The sequence below is a fragment of the Podarcis cretensis genome (assembly GCF_951804945.1).
Source record: "Podarcis cretensis genome assembly, chromosome: 5".
Taxonomy (NCBI): domain Eukaryota; kingdom Metazoa; phylum Chordata; class Lepidosauria; order Squamata; family Lacertidae; genus Podarcis; species Podarcis cretensis.
The window spans coordinates 3731360-3750445 of record NC_137174.1 but is presented as its reverse complement, the minus strand read 5'-3'; positions in this window follow the sequence as shown (position 1 = coordinate 3750445).

Here is a 19086-nt window from a genome sequence, read left to right as displayed (position 1 = left end):
GAGAGGCATCCTTTCATTCATCTGTGTCAATGGCTGTCAATGTGTCCTGTGGCATCAAACTCCAGTATAAGGGCCCCCAGAAGTTTTTTTGGGGGGTGTTTTCCATGGTCTCTCTCTCTCTCTACAGGGAGGCGTGCCTGGCACCATCATTTTATATATTTAGGTGCCGGGTGAAAACATCTCTCTATAACCAAACCTTTGGCTTATTAAGCAATCTATAGTCTGTTAAACTGGGGTGGGTGGGGGGTTATTGTTTTGTTTGGCAGCAGCAGCAACAACAACAACAACAACAACACCACATCAGGTATCGTTTGGAAAAATTCTCTTTCCTGCCCAATAGGCAGCAGATCCAAGAATAAATTTATTGAGTGACCACATGATTCTGATGATCATGCCAGCTCATCTTTAGTTCATTGCAAACTTTCCAAGTTATCTGAACTTGTATGCCTGTGCCTAATTGTCTGTGACAATGCTGGACAGCAAGTGATAGAGCTGCATGTTTTCTGCATGCACCCACAAAGGACAAAACTTTCCCATGGTCTCAGAAACGTTGTTGTTGTTGTTGCCCTTCTTCTTCTTCTTCTGGAGCCAATTTACACATTCAGGAGCCTGTCCTCAAGCAGATGTCAAGTGTATGATACCGATGTCTGTGTGACAGACCTAATGTTCACCAAACAACATTCTCAGTCACTTTGATTTCTTTTCGCCTGAACTGTGTGTGGCGCATGTGTTTGTTTTGAAGTGATTTCAGTTCAAACCCCTTATTAGAAACAGAGGTTGACCGTTCACTGCTGAGGAGTCAAGGAATGGATTAGCAAAATCAAAGATTCTCCCTCCCTGTTATCTGTGAAACATGCTTGTCTCATTTCGAGGGAGCAGAAGGAGGGAGTCGGGTTACCATAGTGATCAATGAGGAAAGGACATGGTTACCTGGATACGAAACTGTTTCCATCCACTGAAGCAGCTTTTCCTTTATTTGTTTATTGGTGAGAGATCAAAGCCGACTCCTCGATCACAGAAGTCTGAACTAGGAAGCAGCTGCTCTCATTGCAATTGGGGGGGCATCATGGAGCAGAAGGGAAAGGAAGACTTCCAGAACTTATTTTTGACAGGGCTGTCAGTTCTCTGGCTGTACAATAATCATCCCCATCCCTGTCAACCTGGGCAACGATAGCTGAAAACAAATGAAGACCTGGATGAGTTTGTAGGGGCCTATTTGTTCCCCCAGAAACCTCATTCAGCCTCCAATATTTTATGCTGTCATGATTTTGTGGGTGCCGAACTTCCCTCAGAGGCAGATTTGGGGGAGCATGACTATACATTCAAAGCAGAATCGGACCATAGTAAACAGCCATGGCTTCCCCTAAAGAATCCTGGAAACTTTAGCTACAGATGCCAGAGTTCCCTGGGAATACAGATTGGTTTTAAACTACTCCAAGAATTGTAGCTATGTAGCCAGGGGAGTCGGAGGTTTCCTAAATCAGGATGTCTATTCTGCCAGCATCATCTCTGCCAATGTAGCTGAGAGAGATCTGGAGCAAGAAAGGGGGAGTGAATCTCCAGGTCCTGGTAGAGAGGGCTGGGAATGAAATAAAGCTCCGCTCACATGTAAAGCAGAATTTATCAAATTTGCAGTTTCCTAAACTATATGGGAAATGCAACACGACCCTCCTTCAGAATGTGGGCTTATTCACATCCTGCAATGCAGCTCTCCAACCAACCAAGCAATCTTTAAAGAAATGCATAATGTGGGCAAAAATGTGCATAAAAATAATATATTGGTGAAAATATATATACAAAGATACATCCTATTAGGAGAAATTGCTTTAAAAAATGCTTACATTCGTCAAAACTGCAGACACAAAATGCGCCTGTTGGGAGAAATTTGCTCTAAAATGCTGATGAATTTTCATGAGAATTTTTTAAAAGGTAAAATTGCAAATTGCTGCAGAAATGTGGAAATTTGAAAAATCTTACTGTACTGATGGTCACTGTATCTGCAATGTGATCTGGGAGCGGTCTATAATTATTGTTTATATTGTTTTTATATATATATAGTTGTTGTCGTTGTTATTTCTCTTCCCTCTTTTTCCACTTAAATTTTATTTCCTCTCTTTCCCTTTCTCTTTGTCTTCTGCTTGTTAAATCTGCAAATGAAAAATTAATATTTTTTTATTTTTAAAAACGGGGAAATGAAAAAACTGAAGGGACCAAAATTGACAGAACCTTCTATTCCTACTAGCAGATTCTCCATTATGCACTCCAAGGCGCTGGGCAAAGGCAGGGCAAGAGAAAACCAGGACAGGAGCAGTAATCAGGCATGGCCTCCCTCTTCCATTGTTGGGCTGATTTTCTGTAGCCTTCAGCTTCTGCTTTTGGAGGCAAGCTTCTTCTAATCATCCCTGGGAGCTGCTGCCGGCCTGTCACAGCAGACGTTTGCGGAGGCGCTGCCAACCGACACTCAGTATTCTATCCCACTTAATTCCCATCCCTGCTTCGACTCAACCACCTGGACTACATCTCTCATGCGAAACAAGAGGGATAAGAGGAAACCTAATTTCCTTGAGTGAGGCAAACAGATAAATAAGGCTGCCATCCTATACACACTTACCTGGGACTGAGCAATTGAACACAACAGGGCTTACTGCTGCGTAGCCATGCATGGGATCACACTGCATGTTGCCCGAAAGAAACTTGTCAGCTTTGACAAGAGCCATGACAGTGCTCACATTCAATATGTAATTCTCCAATTACTGTGTTTTCAAAGCATACCGACAGGCTTCCTGGAGGTATACAAACAGAGCTCATTACTGTCACTCAGATCCCTTGAAGTTGCTGCACTAGTGTAGCAGATGCAAGAGGGCTGCCATCGTTTGTTTTAAGCCAAATTCACTCGGCCGCAACCAAAGTCTCACGTCTTCGCTTTCTGTGTCTTGGCAGATGGAACAGTGGCATGGCACCAGCTGTGGAAGACTGGCCTCTGGAACATGGAAGCAACCACATGCCCTGAGGGGTGCAGTGAGCACCCATGGTTTCAGCTGTCTAAAGTAAAAGAAACCACATGCACAGCCGTAGAGAAGTGTCCTGAGTATAGAAATGGGTTGCTGTACAGTTAACACATTTTTAAAAAAATAAAGAAAGAAGAAGGCTGCACTGTTAGGGCTTTTTCACTGAACAGAGACGATTTGCATGATAGGCTCAGAGGGCTCATCCAGCCCTTCCTGTCATGGCCTTGGCGGCCCTGATGGGGACACAGCATTGAGAGCAAGACAGGGGGAGGGCAACTCTTCTCTTACTTCTCGTTCTCCAAGCTGCTTTTGAAACACCCGACCACAGAACCTTCCCCGAACCAGAGATGTCAAGTGGTACAGGGGCTGGGGGCATTGTTTCGCAGTGGTTCCATTTACCTTTGGAGCCATGTTCAGAAAGTAGTGTTGGGGGATTGTGTCTCAGTCCCAGGGTTCTTGCGCTATGGTGTACTGCAAAGCACAGTTCTGTTGCCAACGCTGTTCAACATCTATATGAATTTGTGGGTAGTGGTCATGAATTGGGGGAGGGGGCAAAGTATCACTAGTACTCTTAACATTATTTGGATTCATATAAATGTACAGTACAGCTCCACTTTATTTGACTTCATATAAATGTTAAATACCATTGGGGGGAGAGAATAATACCCTGCAGAACTTCATAGCACAGCTGCCAGGGGTCCAAGGACCACTCAACCAGTGCTACTCTCTGAACACAGCCCTAAAGATAAGAACAGAACATTGTAATACTGGGTTTCTGATACCCATCCCACTGAGATGACCCAAGTGGGTATCATGGTCTAAGGAATCAAAAGTCACTGAGATAACAAGTATAGCAAAATAACAGGGTCTCTCTCTCTCCCCCCACCCCCACCCCCCGCTGTCCCTCTCACAATAAGCGCCACCAAGGCTGATTCAGTTCCAAAGCTGGGTCTGAACACAGATTGTAGCAGTCACATCCGGCAATACCTGCAATTGCTCCACAACCACCCACCTTTGCCCAGAAAGGGGTGTTGCTGACTGGTCCATGGTTATTACACACCATTAAGTCTACAGTGGGCTTCTTAAGAAGTGGATGCCCCACCGTCACTGTAGGCAAGGCCGGCCTACCCATGAGGCAAGGTGAAGCAACCGCCTCAGGTGGCAGGATCTACAGGGGCAGCAGATCATGTCTCCAAGGAATGCATCGCCCACAGCTTCTGCCACTGCTACCAATGGCTGCAGTGTGTTCCTGGGTAGCCAGGTCTGCCACCTCACCAGCAAACTTCCACCATGCCACCTCTGTGTGGTCTCTTTTGAATAGGAGGCACTGCTGGTCTCTTCCCATCCTTGTTCCCGATAGAGATCTTCACTCGCCCCTTCTTCACTGGTGGCTCATTTTGTGGTTCGCCTCAGGTGCCAAAATGTCTTGGGCCAGCCATGAATTTAAGGGCAGCAGGCAACACTCCATTCTTCAATTATGTGTTTATCACACCTCTGACCCATCCAGCTAGATTCCATAAATGTGTTAATGCTTGAAGGTTTTCACCAGATTTCCACCATAGCTCTGAAATAACACCTTTCCATGTTGAAGCCATCTTTGCCATTAATGGAGCATTAAGCACCTCTGTACATGTGCTTGTTGAAGAAGCCTTAGCATCTAGATCAAGGGAAGTAATAGTGCCACTGTATTCTGCTCTGGTCAGACCTCACCTGGAGTACTGTGTCCAGTTCTGGGCACCACAGTTCAAGAAGGACACTGACAAACTGGAACATGTCCAGAGGAGGGCAACCAAAATGGTCAAAGGCCTGGAAACGATGACTTATGAGGAACGACTAAGGGAGCTGGGCATGTTTAGCCTGGAGAAGAGGAGGTTAAGGGGTGATATGATAGCCATGCTCAAATATATAAAAGGATGTCACATAGAGGAGGGAGAAAGGTTGTTTTCTGCTGCTCCAGAGAAGCGGACACGGAGCAATGGCTCCAAACTACAAGAAAGAAGATTCCACCTAAACATTAGGAAGAACTTCCTGACAGTAAGAGCTTTTCGACAGTGGAATTTGCTGCCAAGGAGTGTGGTGGAGTCTCCTTCTTTGGAGGTCTTTAAGCAGAGGCTTGACAACCATATGCCATGAGTGCTCTGATGGTGCTTCCTGCTTGGCAGGGGGTTGGACTCGATGGCCCTTGTGATCTCTTCCAACTCTATGATTCTATGATTCTATGATTCTATGAATTATGTGAATGTAGCCACACATTTTATTCATAACTGTATCTGCAGTTATCACTTGATCTCATGAATGTACAAAATTGCTATAATAGCTATCTCTTGGTCAGTCATCATGAGCCATTGTCTATATTGCAATCAAGAAATTACCCAACATAATGAGCTTCCTTGCTATCGTTCAAACTGTGTGCAGGTAAACTCCAGTCACAGAAAACGTTGATCCAGCTCTTCAACCTGTAGTTGAAGTTACTCACCTGAGCAACTCCTGAGGCAAATTCTATTAATTGTAAAACTTTTAGCTATCTGATTGGTTTCACAGGAAAAACTAAAAGACCTCTCTCACTAAGCAGAGATGTCTTGGAGGAATCAAATGAACAGAATATGTCAGATGTGCCAGGCGGATATTCCTTGGACTTGAGCGTACGGTAATAGAAGGAATGGATGCTGCATCAGGTCTGGGTAGCTGTTATAGGCCAAATTAGAAATGCAACAAATATCCATGATTCTTAGTTTCCAAAGTGAAAGCCATATATTTGTAGCTGCACATATATGTGCGGAAGAGACCGACAAGTTTCTGAGCAGTGAAGAAGAAACACTGTGATTTGTAACAGAAGACATGCAGCTGAGGACTGCAACAATTGGAGAAGAAAGGAAGAGGCTTCCTAACAGTTTCCGTAAAACTGTGGAAAAGAAGGAAGGAGGAGGAAGCGCAATTAAAGGGAGTTTTGCACAAGGACCTGGCACCCTGTGAAATAGCAAGCAAGTCAACACTTCCAGTAAGAACTAGCCACACCCTTATTGCTAGGATGTGAGCCGACAATGCAGAAAATCCCACCATCACAGAAACTGCATTGCAACGTGAGGTACCAGTGCTTGTCAAGACAGAACTATCCATGTACAAAATAACTGGAAAAATATTTGCATATTCCTGGGACAAAAAAACTAAGATCCCAACAAGACAGCAGGTTCCCAACATTGTTAGATGATATCTCTAAATTTGCCATTATCTAGTTTCAAGCTTCTTTCATAGAATCATAGAATTGTAGAGTTGAAAGAGACCACGAGGGTCATCTAGTCTAGCCCCCTGCCTATAGAATTCCCAGGAAATTTAACCCATCTTGACTAAATAATATATGCTAATCACACTTTGGGGGAGGAGGGAAATGATTCAGACACACTGCCTGAACCAAAGGTTGAGCCAAGGTTATTTGCAACAATATAATCAGGGATGAAAACGCTCAGTTGTGCACTTCAAGGAAAATCAGAATGGGACCTGTTTCACACAGGACATTTCCCCCTAAATCTGGAGTGTGTGTGTGTGTGTGTATAAACAGCCATGCACTATGTCATGTGGAAATGAGTGTTCAAGTATTTATTTCATTTTGCAGTTATTAAACATAACGAGAATGTGATGTAGCAAAGACACGTTGAATCATGTCCAGCTGAACTGAGGTTCTGAGAGAACAAATATATTTGGAAAACAGAGAGCTGAAAAGTCAAACAGGCTGCTGTGTTTAAATGAGACTTTTATTACCCCATTCTGGACTTAATGGATTCTAGCTAAGCTTCCCCAACTTGCATTAAATTTGATCTCTGCTACCTGTTGTTTCTGGATTAAATGGAACAGTTTTGCTGTAGTGATGGGTGATGTACATTTAATTTCCCTGGCCTCTCTTGGAACAAGTAGTTAATCAGAAATAGTAGGACTTGAAATTGCAAAAATTGCATTGTAATCCCTCGAGTTTGAAATAGAATTTGCAGGTGGAAATGAAAGCTTTTAAATTGGGTTTTAATGGAATGTTATCAAAATTGACAAAAATATATGGGGAAATAATTAGCATGGCAATCAAAGTAAACGAGCAGAGCTGGAAGGCTTAGAAAGATGACAATATAAGTCCTAGGGCATTTCCTTGTCAATATAATATGTTTCTGGGGACGCAGGTGGCGCTGTGGGTTAAAGCCTCAGCGCCTAGGGCTTGCCGATCGAAAGGTCGGCAGTTCGAATCCCTGCGGCGGGGTGCGCTCCCGCTGCTCGGTCCCAGCGCCTGCCAACCTAGCAGTTCGAAAGCACCTCCGGGTGCAAGTAGATAAATAGGGACCGCTTACCAGCGGGAAGGTAAACGGCGTTTCCGTGTGCGGCTCTGGCTCTGGCTCTGGCTCTGGCCAGAGCAGCGATGTCACGCTGGCCACGTGACCCGGAAGTGTCTCTGGACAGCGCTGGCCCCTGGCCTCTTAAGTGAGATGGGCGCACAACCCCAGAGTCTGTCAAGACTGGCCCGTACGGGCAGGGGTACCTTTACCTTTACCTTTATAATATGTTTACAGCATCTTGCCTTAGAATGGCAATAGCCAATTTCTTTTGTCACTCCCTCACACTCTGCTTAGGGGTTGACCAGGCTTCTGCCTTGAAATGGGAAGGCCTCAGCTTCCCCTGTGTTGTCTGTCTGGGGAGCCCAGCTCCCCCTGCTGAAGAACCTGGCAAGCCTCCCTTCCCCGGAAATGGAAAGGTTCCTCTGCTCAGAATTCCAGCTCTTCCCTTAGCCCCATACAGAGGGAGGGGGTAAATTCTACCCTTCCTCACTTTTTTCTTAGCTTATATGGGGATATACACTCATCATTTCATGTTGTGAGAACAATATTATTTTAATTTATTTTATTTTTAAAAGGTTTAAACCTCTGTTCCAAATATTCCAACTTTTTTCAGATCAGAGAAATATATGTTAGCCATCTGAGGCACTAACTAATGCCATCTAACAGGCTCTACTCAACAACCAATTGGCATCCTCTCTCTCCCTCTCACCCTCCCTCTCTCTATATATATTTGCTGCAGTCATTTTTTAAATCTAGTTTTGGCTCTTCCTGAGTTGAGCTTGAAACAATATGACTTCCTTGAAAAAGCAGGTGCCATTATGGGATGCAAAAAGAAAAAATGTTTAAACATGAGCAATGGCAGGTCTGCATTGCTGCTGCTCTTGTTGTTGTGAATCTTATCGACTTCTCTTCACCAGTAGGGAAGTCACTGCAATTTGAAAGTCAGAATTAAAAGCAGTCACGTGAATGGGGACCCCCTGAAAACGCACATCTCAAAGGTCAAAGGGCAAGGCGGGTCTTCAGCATTCACTGAAAGCTGAATACTGAAAACTGCACTTTTGACATGTGTGATATTCAAACATTCATATATAAAGATAAAAATAAACATGCCATTCAATTCAGAGGTGGGGTATCATTTATTATTTTTAAATAGCCTGACCTAAAGAACTTAAGAGGTTGAAGTTTTTTTGGCCTATAGATGGAGAAAGTGTCAGCTGCTTAAGTGGCCACGGACAGATCTGTTTGTTGTACCTCTCTTCTTGCTGATGTTTGCCTGGTTCATTTGCTCTGTCTGATTTCATTTGTGGACTGACCGTGTTGTGCTTTCTCAGCCTGCCATGGCAATATACTGTCTCTGAGCAATGCGAGATTCCAGGGGGTCCTGGCAGCTGACCCAGGGTCCATGTTTCCTTTTGGGAATGAGGCATCGTGGGGGCTATAAGGTTTATTTACACATGCATACCACCTGAGCCCATGATGGAGGGCCTCACAGCTTTTAACATTTTCTGGGTCCAGGGATTAAGCGGTTGGCACCCACAAACACTTAACACAAACTCATAACAACACTGAGAAACACACTGCAGACGTTGCATGGTGAGGAAGGGGAAATGTTTTAGCTTCAGACTGCCAGTCTGCAAAAGTGCCCAATTGTTATCCTAACCCTTATTGAAAATACATTAAAGCCATAACAGAAATTATAACATGACTGCAAACACTAATAACTTATCCCTTCCAGACCAGAAACACAGAGCAAATGATAAATTGCCATCCATGTGGGAACACCAACTGCATTAATCACAAAATGCAACAAATGGCATTTTCAGAACCTGTTTGTTAGGAGTGACTGGCTAATGACAAAATAAAAATAAAAATGAAGCTTAACCTGCAACTGTATGGATTTCCTTTGGCATACAGTGGTACCCCGGGTTACAAACACCTCGGGTTACAAACACTTCGGGTTACAGACTCCACTAACCCGGAAGTAGTACCTTGTGTTATGAACTTTACCTCAAGATGAGAACAGAAATCGCATGCCGGTGGCGCAGCAGCAGTGAGAGGCCCCATTAGCTAAAGTGGTACCTCAGGTTAAGAATGGTTTCAGGTTAAGAACAGACCTCCAGAATGAATTACAGTGGTACCTCTGGTTACACACTTAATTCGTTCCAGAGGTCTTTTCTTAACCTGAAACTGTTCTTAACCTGAAGCACCACTTTAGCTAATGGGGCTTCCCGCTGCTGCCGCGCCGCCGGAGCACGAATTCTGTTCTCATCCTGAAGCAAAGTTCTTAACCCGAGGTACTACTTCTGGGTTAGCGGAGTCTGTAACCTGAAGCATATGTAACCTGAAGCGTATGTAACCCAAGGTACCACTGTAAGTTCGTAACCAGAAGTACCACTGTATAATAATTTTCTTTATACTACAGTAGCAGATATGCTATGTGTCCACACCAAGGTAGGAAAGGGAGAGGAGATATATTCCTGGATGTATTAAGTATTTTTTTCTGCCATTGTCTCTGCATCTTCAAGAGATGTGTGACAAGTGAAAATTCAGCAGGTGAAGCTTTTCATAGCAGGCACACGAAGTCACCAGAAATCCTTCCATGGATGCTTTCTCGCCAAGGGCCTTGCCTAAAATAGCATGGACAGGTGGTTGTTGTTGTTGTTGTTTAAAGCTCAATGGCCCTTACCAGGCATGGCGGCTGAGCTCATCATCACCAGGGCTGCAGTACATAGCAAGGGGAAATTTAATTCCCGCCCCGCTGCATTATTGGTAAGGAATGCAGGTGTTGCTTTGCAGTGGTATCCTGTGAACACATCTCTGTGCCCATTTTTCAACTAACCTGCTTGGGTGCCTCCTTCTCTCTGGGAAGTGGAGCCTCTCACCAGGGCTGGCCCTTCTCTGAGGCAGAGTGAGGCAGCTGCTTCAGGCGGCAAAAGTGGCCATGTGGTCTGCCCTGCAGCCCCTCAGCTAGCTTGCTGCTCTAGGGTGTGATGAAGAGTGCACTGTCCTTTGCCTCCGGCCTCTCGCCACATCTCCCCGCAGCTACTCCATGCGAAGGATCAGGTCCCAGCACCTGAACTGGCCCCGTTGCTCCCTCCTCTGACCTTGCCTCAGATAAAGGAGAAGTTTAAAAATAAGGTTGAAAGCCTAGCTCTTCACAGTCTTCTCAGATAACAGCAACAAACCTCCAGGCCTTTCAGCACCAAGAGCCTCTTGTGATTCCGGTCAGTGGTCTAAGTGATCGCGCTCTTGTCTAGTTGGAGGACGTTTTGCAGTTCACTGATTTAAAGAACGTATCCATCCCAGAAATGTCACAACCATTCTGAGAAAGACAGGGAGGGGATGAAATGATATCGTTAAAAGGCAGCCGCTCATGGACAACAACATCATGTGATGCAGAATTTGGCCAGCAAGGACAAGCCAAACCACAAGGGGCATAATGTGCTAAGAGCATCGGATGTTTCAGGTTTTTATTTTAGGGGGAAAGGAAAGAAGAAGCAGCAGGAGAGAAGAGATGGGAATTCTCTAGTGGTCAGGTAAAGGACAATAGGACATACAGTTAGGAAACAAGAATTATGATTTCTCTGAATAGTTTCTTTTTAAATAATAATATTTGCATTTTTGCAAGCGATCCCCCCTAGCATAATGTAATTTTGAACATTATTTTCACTAATACATACATTCTTATGTGCATCATTTTACTTGAGAATTGCATTACAAAATTCTGAGAAGTGCAAATTTCCAGGGATAACTGTGTTTCAGCTTATGCATTGGTTTGGAAAGTATGAATCAGGTAGATGCACAGTAAAATGTGAAGCGAATGAATTTCACACACAAACATACACGCACATACACAATCCCTACTCTGTACCTTGGGGAAATGGAGGGTACATGTCGCACTGGGCTGCCAGAGCCACAGTTTGATCTGAAACAACTCTTAGACTAAAATCTTACTGGGGCATGAAAGCCATCTTGATCTTACAGTCAAAGATTTCATAGCATGTATCAGTTTATTATTACAGAGGAAAGAAGTTAACGAACATATAAAAGTCATTGAATTTTCCCCAAGTGAGCGTCCTCTCTTCTTCTCAGAATAACTACGGTAATATCCTCAATCTGGGTGTTTCCTAAGATTCATCTTCCTGCCAATATTTTGGCAATGTGCTTGCTCTTTTACTTTCAGTCAGCCACTGCCACCTCACGGTCAAAGTGAGTTCCCACACTCCACCCACCAAAGGACCAGGCAGGGTAGAAATTACCCTGGGAAACCAGGTTTCTTCCCAACAACCTGCGTCCAAAATTCCCCTTTGCACAAGGTCCTACACACATAAGTCCAAGTATTTGCTGAAAATGTCCAAATTTAGAGAAGAGGGGTTTTCCTTTTGGGGGAGAAGTGACACTTGTTTCGTTTTGTTCCAAAGTGATTTAATGCCTCCCTCCCAGCTTCTCATGATCTCAGTACAGAATTATCAACTGATTTCCAGTGTATTACCAAGACATGTAATTTGTGGCGGCCTCACCATTATTTTCTTCCACAGAGAAGAAAGACACTGAGGCTGGGGGGGTGAATAAGGGAGGGGTAGAGAAGGCTGAAGTTGGGCCCTCAGGGTCACCCCCATGCTTCTAGCTCTTTGCCTCCAGACCCTGAGCGGGGGGGGGGGGGGGGGGGAGGAACCCTGAAGACAGGCAAGTTTACCTTAAAAATACAGAATATGAAAACAATTGCTGAGTGCCATCCTCAAATGATTTCTGCTGCTGTAATGCCACCTAGTGGTAGATTTGCAATGCTAAAACAAAATATGCAGACAGAAGCACATACCGGTAATTCTGTTTGGATTATTAAAAACAAAATCTCTGGTGATTAAAAGAAGACTTGTTATTTTGTTTTTGTTTTTTTAAAAAAATATTTTATTAAATTTTCATACAAGATCCCTTCACCAAAAAATAATACACAAAAAAGCCAAAACAAATACACCAAAAAACCATATAGAAAAAAAGAAATAAAAAAGAAAAAAGAAAAAGAAAAAAACCAACCATTCAATACAATTTTTTTATATATATATAACTAACTGGACTTCCTCACATCTCCTTTACCCTGCATTATTTATATTAAAAATATCAGCAAATTATTACCTTGTTTCATACCTTATTTTGTACTTTCCAAATATTATACTTCTAAATTTAAGATAATTTTTATCATTTACTCATACCTTAAATTTAAACATATTGTTGCCTTAAATTTCGACCTTTTCTTACTTATAACTTAATTTTCTATTTTACAAAATCTATTTGCTGGAACTGAGATTTTCTAAATCGTGCAGATACTTAACATTCATACAACTTATATTGTTTTTGTAAATAGTCCTTAAACTTCTTCCAGTCCTTATTATTTTGAAGGCTAACTTAATTTCTGGGTAGACTGTATTCCTGAGTGATATTCTGATAGGGTCAGCTCTACCAAATTGAATGTGTCTGGAAACCAATTCACACTTTGGGGTACTAACATTAAACACAGTAGAAGATGGAAGCAGAGACAATAAAAGAAAAAAAATACATTGTTTCTCTTTTTTTGCTGATGTTACATGGCCTGTATTGTGCCATGAAAAAATGATTTGTTTGTTAAACTGCTCTGGGAATTGTAGCTCTATGAGGGAATAGGGAGTCTCCTAACACCTGACTGCCAACCTAGCAGTTCGAAAGCACATCAAAGTGCAAGCAGATAAATAGGTACCACTCTGGTGGGAAAGTAAATGGCGTTTCCGTGCACTGCTCTGGTTCGCCAGAAGCGGCTTAGTCATGCTGGCCACATGACCGGAAGCTGTACACCGGCTCCCTCGGCCAGTAAAGCGAGATGAGCGCCGCAACCCCAGAGTCGTCCGCGACTGGACCTAATGGTCAGGGGTCCCTTTACCTTTTAACACCTTTCAGCACCCATAACAAACCACAGTTCCCAGGATTTTTAGAGGGAAGCCATGACTATCTAAAGTGGCATGATGCTGCTTTCAATATATAGTGCAGGTGGGACCCGAGTCTCCAGCAGAATAGCACAGCCTGAGTCAGGCAGCGTGGGAGATTATTGCAGCCAAACATAACAATGCATATTTGTTAGTTAATATACGAAGGGATGAAGGACCACAAAGTTCTAGAGCAGGCTCAGGTCACGTCCCTTCTTCTCCTGAGAGGCAGGAAGTAATGCCTGATGCCTGTCCCCCCCCCCTCTCTGTGTGTGTGTGTGTGTGTGTGTGTGTGCAAGTCTTAGAGGCAAATGCACCTCAACTTAGCTCCCAGCCTCAGAAACATAACTGAGGCTGCTTTGTTGCATTTACCTGCATTATTGTATTGCTGCTGCACAAGGAAAACGCATGTCTGAGACCGAGAAACTGTAAGTAAAGCATTTAAAACTTACTCTGCAGGCTGTGATTTATTTATTGAAAAGAGGGTAAAAGGGGGTCAGCTGCCTCAGGCAGCCAAACGAACTAAATGAGATTTTATAGCCTATATTCATAAGTTTCACTAAACTTCTTAACAATGGGAATTAAATTTCGCTTGGCGGCGCTTTCTCTCTTAGGAGAAATCGTAAAGCCCTGCATTTTAAAAACAGGCACCAGCCATTTTCTCTTTTGTTGTTAACCCACACACATGGGTCTCTAGAGGATTAAATAGAACTACAATATCCTCTTGCCAATTCCCACCAATCAGACTGTGATGGCTTTTCCTCCTCCTGCTTTACTTTCTCCTCTTTCCTGCCCCTCTGCTTGCATCGCATCCTCCATTCGGCTGCTCAGCCACTTCTCCTCCTCCCCCTCCCCCCCCCCAGCCACTCAGAATAATCCCCCACCGGCTGCCCAGTGCAGCCGCTCCTTTTCCTCACTGGGGACCAGGCTGCCTGGAGTGTCCCTGCACACCCCTGAGCCATGTCAGTGCCAAGGTACTAATAAATCATGAGCTTTCAGCCATTATTACAGTTTATGCAGTGTTTTTAAAAGTCCCTTGCCACTGCCACAGCAAGCAACCCAGATAATAATATCTGGCTCTGAGGCAGGGAGTTCCAGAGCTACGTTCTCAGCATCATTGAGCAACTGGGAGGGAGAAGGAAGGTCCGCGCCCGAGGGGAGGGAAAGTGGCAGGGAGAGATTTGGGTAAGCAAATCTGTCATCTCACCTACTTGGATTCCTTGGGAAGCTCATATCACAATAGCCCTTCAAGGTACAATAAAAGCCATTTTAAAAAATTAATAATTCTTTTAGTAATCAGGAAATGTAATATCCTGATTAATATCCTGGTTAATATCCTGATTAATTCTGCAAATATCACTGAACTAAGGAGCATTAAAAGAGGGGAAAGGTTGTCAAGGCAATGCGCCAAACTTTTGAGACTGAAATAGAAACTGCTATGTTTAATCAGCTGTACACCTTGAGTAGAATTCTTAAACACAAAGCTTAAAAAGCCAAGAATTACCAATAAATCTTCATCCTTCCTTCCAAATCTCAAGTCATCCCTGTCCTGTGCGTAAGGCTTCCAGAGCTCCCGAGTCTTTTTCACTACACACAAATTGCAAGACATGCTGTCAATTTTTTTTTTTGCTCTGCTCTTTCTTCCTATCCTCCCCCCATGGAATAGGTCACCCTTCCAAGCCCTTTATCAAACACAGCATTTTATGCTTAGCTCTAACTGGGGAAGCAGCTGGGCGCTTTCAGAAGAAGGCAACCAGGCGCCACCTCCGAGGCGACGTCCGAGGCCTTGTGAAGCCTCCAATAGGACCTCTGGTAGAAACTGGAAGCCATGCTGGGGGTCTCACAAGGCCTGGACGTGACCTCCAAGGCCCCCATGTCACAACGTCATGACATCACATTACATCATGGGTGCCACTGGGCACCCATAATCTGGGGCCCAAGTTGGCGCCACTGCACCCATGAGAATTTCACTGAATCCCCCCCCCCTTGATAATTTTCAATGTCATTTCTTTTCTCATTAAAGGTAAAGGTAAAGGTACCCCTGCCTGTACGGGCCAGTCTTGACAGACTCTGGGGTTGTGCGCCCATCTCACTTAAGAGGCCAGGGGCCAGCGCTGTCCGGAGACACTTCCGGGTCACGTGGCCAGCGTGACATCGCTGCTCTGGCGAGCCAGAGCCGCACACGGAAACGCCGTTTACCTTCCCGCCGGTAAGCGGTCCCTATTTATCTACTTGCACCCGGAGGTGCTTTCGAACTGCTAGGTTGGCAGGCGCTGGGACCGAGCAGCGGGAGCGCACCCCGCCGCAGGGATTCGAACCGCCGACCTTTCGATCGGCAAGCCCTAGGCGCTGAGGCTTTAACCCACAGCGCCACCTGCGTCCCTCTTTTCTCATTAATTAACAGCAATTGCCAAAATATGTGGGGAAATTTTTTTGGCACAGCTTGGTTGCTCTTATGTCCTGGACAGCAGCTTGATTTACACGAAAGAGTCAGTTCAGCATGGAGATGCACACAGTCACCTATTAATGTCTGCAGATAAAGCTGCCAAGGATCCGCAGCCAGTAAACATTTGCAACACCAGTGACTTTCCATTCACTTTGCTCAACTCTCTGTTGGATCCTGCACAGAAATTAGGCAGATCAAGCTTTTGCACCAAGCACTGAGATAAAAGGATGGGCTAAGATTCACCAGCTTAATTGCTGTATATTGGGCTCCTATTATGTACGAAGGAACGGGGCAGCAGACACAGTAATGCTATGCTTTCCTCCTCTGTGTCAAATTCAGGTCGACAATCAGAAAACAACCCACCAGGCATAAGTTGTGGGCTGCCATGTGTTTGACACACACAGACACACCTCTTTTGCCCTCCCAATAAAGCTGCAAAAACAGACTGTTTACTGAGCTCATCCTGTATGGCTTGTGATTGACATTTGGCTTTGTAGGTGACAGGTTGTGGGGGATTTGTCCCTTATTCCATTCTGGCTGCAGAGTGATCACTCTTCAGGTGATGCTACTTGCCAGATCCCTAAGGATCTTTGAAATATAGCAGATTCTTAAATATTTCACAGGCTACCCTTTTACTAGTCATCCCCTTGAGTGCGATCTCATGAAATATAAATTACTGGTGGTGTAACATTTTGCAGTGACTAGAGGCAACTGTGCTTCTATATTATTGAGGAACAGGAAGCATTTTTTTCAGCTGCAAAGGAAAACAGTTTAATATTTGGGATAAACAGAGGTTTCCAATTCCATGTGTTTATTTTCATTGCACAAAAAAGCACTGGGTGGACAGTCAAAACATACTGAAATCTATGCTTGAAGGGTGGGGTCAGGCCCAAACCCCCCTCAACGTATCTGAGCTCCCATTCACAGGGCAAACAAGTGCTTTGCTCTCTCAATGCACAGTCTGTACCCTGAAAAAACAGAGGGCGCTGAGGGCACCATCAGGGCATGGGTGCATTTGGGTATATGTCTTTGCGTGCATACAGCTTGTGGGCAGGCCCAGCATGTATAATATTCACACATATCTGTGCACAAACTGAACCTTGCTCAGGCGACCAAATATATTTCTGTCCTTGCCCAGAGATCAGAACAGCATTGGCTGAATTCTTCCCTCCAGATGGATTCTGCAAAGCAGAAGAGATCTACACATTATGGCAACTGGTGGTGGATTAACACTGTTGCATTCTGAACTCTGCTGCTTGAGACGGCAAATAAAGTCTTGTTTTTGACAGCTCCCTCTCTCACACGACTCACTCCAGGTAGGCAATTTCTACAGTAAGCGGAAAGGTTTAGAATAGCCCTCTCTCTATTATTACATGTAGCAACTGGGCACTTATTTATTTATTTATTTATTTAGTATGCATGCCACCTTATACGCAACATAAAATTACAATATAAAAAACACAAAATACATAATAAAAGTAAGAACGAAGACAACCCGATAAAGAAGCTGTCCTGGTTTCTGCTTTGATCCTGGAATGTCCTGCTATTCCTTAGGACGTCAAAGAGATGTTGGATGGGATAGTGGGATGTCCTGTTTTCAGTGGAGGAAGGTTGGAGGGTGTGGAGTTTACGCAACTCCCAAGCCAAGGATATGATATAAGGAGATACAACCTTTAGAAGACAGCTGAAGGCAGCCCTGTTTAGGAAAGCTTTTTAATGTTTAATGTTTTTATTAACAGTTAAATTAACAATAACAAAGCAGGTGAAGTATTTCACAGTATAAAGAATAATTAGCAACACCTGCTAATATGTGAAGATAAAGCTGTTGCCAAAAGCAGTGGCGTAGCGTGGGGGGTGCAGGGGGGGCAGGCTGCACCGGGCGCAACATCTGGGGTTAGGGTTAGGGGGTGCAAATCCACGGGTTAGGGGGCGTCAAATTACTTGCCTTGCCCTGGGTGCTGACAACCCATGCTACGCCACTGGCCAAAAGCACTGCTTCTTGCTTGGATGAAGTAGCAGCTGACCGCAGGAGAGGACCTGAGAGGCAGCCATTTACCTGAGCCACACATGCCCAGAACCCAGAGACCATCAGGTGGCTCCTTTGTCTGCTTTCTAAGAGCTGTTAGGAGGGGCCCCATATCTTTTTAATGCAACTGCACTTTTTAGCAGGCAGCCTGTTCTGCAGAAATAAGGAGGTAATATTTTTCTGGTATAGGAAAAAGGCTTTTTCTGCTTTCAGCACGTCAGGTGGCTGTTAAAGACACAGTAGCAGCAATAGCAAACGGGTAACCTTGGTTACCAGCTTCCACCCAGCCATGGCAATCTGGAAGCCTTTTCAGAAATGATTTGTTGGTTAAATTAGCATCCAAAATCCCACCTTTCCACCAAATGGTGCTCAAGGCAGCTGGCAATAGGAAAAATAAAAGTCAAAACATAACAGCAGGTTGGTAAACCATGAATGAAAGCAATAGGGGAAAAGCCAAACTGCTCATTTACTACAGCCATAACAAGTCAGTTCACAAGGCCAAAAGAGTCTCTAAATAAAAATATATATTTGCCAGCCAACAGAAAGTGATCGGAGGATGGCTTCCAAGAAACCCCTCTTTCAAGATCCCATCAAGCACATTGGAGATGTTGGTGGGATGGGAGAATGTGATCTTTCAGATAATCCCATCCCAAGTCATGCAGGGCTTTATATGACCTAAACAGCCCTTTCAACTGTACCTAAAAATCCAGATTGGTAGCCAGTGCAGCTCTTGTAACTCAGGAGTCCCATGGTCCCAGCAACCAGCTCCAGTCAATGGTTTGGCTGTGGCATTGTGAACCAGCTGTGGCATTCTGAGCACCCTTCAAAGGCAGCCTCACATAGAGCACATGACAGTCGTCCAAATGCAATATCACCGTGGCTAGCTCTCACTTTTGAGCAAACATTGCACAGCACCAACCACAGGCTGGTTGCTGGAGGTGCACCGCACAGGAAGCCATAGTTAACCCTGGCTCCATTGAGAGTATGCGCAACAGTAAAACCAGGTTGTTCCCATTTTTTCATTTCCAGCTGTACACTGTAAATGTCGTCGAGTAGAACTAATTATACATTATGTTAAATTCATGACTATGCTGAAAATAGCAACCATGCACTTGATTCTTCTGTGACATCTAGGTCAGCTTATCAGTGTCCCGATACCATTTCCCCCCTGTCTGCCAGTGGCGGCCAGTGGGGTGTGCATTGCCGCGGCATAGCTAGCCGCCCAGGCACATGGTGCGGGGGGGAGGGTGTCCTGCAGCCGGGGGCAGGGCAATCTGCACCCATGGGGGCGGGGCGAGCTGCCCATGGGCTTGGGGTGATCTGCTATGGGGACGAGGCG